Raw genomic sequence first — 871 nt, forward strand, 5'->3', positions numbered from 1 at the left:
CCCCCCAGCCTCCCCGGGCCCCCCGCCCGCGAGCCCGGCGCCATCCTCAGCCCCGGAAGCTCCCGGCGTCTCCTTGGGAGAGAAGCGCGCCCCCGGCCCCCCCCAGAGGAAGGGGGTAAAGCAACAAACTGCAAGTAAATTTCCCTTGAGCTGCAGTGGCCCGGAGAGGGCGGCGCGTGGCTGGCCGGAGGCGAGGGGCTGCCCAGCCCACCGGCCCGGCCCATGTTTTATTCACCAGGCGTGAGACATAACTTCCGGCCAGGCCCATGAATAAGCCGGTGTGATGAATATCACCCGAAATGCAAACGGAGAAAGTGGGGCCCTAACGCGCATGGGGCGGGCTGGCTGCGCGCTGCCCTGGGCGGTAACGGGGTCTTGCGGACCGGGGGCCACCCAGGAGCCCTCACCCCGCCCGGCCCAACGAGGGGAGCCCCTCTCCTCCCACCCTCCTGCAGGGTGTCGCGGCCTCCTGCAAGGACATTGCCCTCCTGGGAGCCCCGGGGGGCCAGGGCCCGCCCCTCTTCCCACGAAGGCTTAGGCAGAGAGCCGGATCTCCAGCGGGATCAAGGGGGGCTGCGCCCCGAGCCTGCCCCGTGGGGCCCTCCCTGCCTGGGGGCCGGGGACAGCTAGCCAGGGCCAGCAGGGGTGCCCGTCCAGCCCAGACCGCCCCCACCCATCCCTGGCACCCCGCAGCGACTCCCCTGAAGTCACATGGGTTGCATGGGACAGCAGGGCAGGGGACACGGAGGGGTGGGGGCGGGGTGTCTGGGCCGGGAAGGGGAGCCGGGGAGGGGCTGCTCTTGGGCGGGTCTGTGCACACGCACACGATGCCCACACGTGAACGCGTGCCTGCGCCACGAGCCGCCCGTCG

The sequence above is a fragment of the Condylura cristata genome, unplaced genomic scaffold (genome assembly GCF_000260355.1).
Source record: "Condylura cristata isolate star-nosed mole 26May11 unplaced genomic scaffold, ConCri1.0 scaffold00060, whole genome shotgun sequence".
Lineage (NCBI taxonomy): Eukaryota > Metazoa > Chordata > Mammalia > Eulipotyphla > Talpidae > Condylura > Condylura cristata.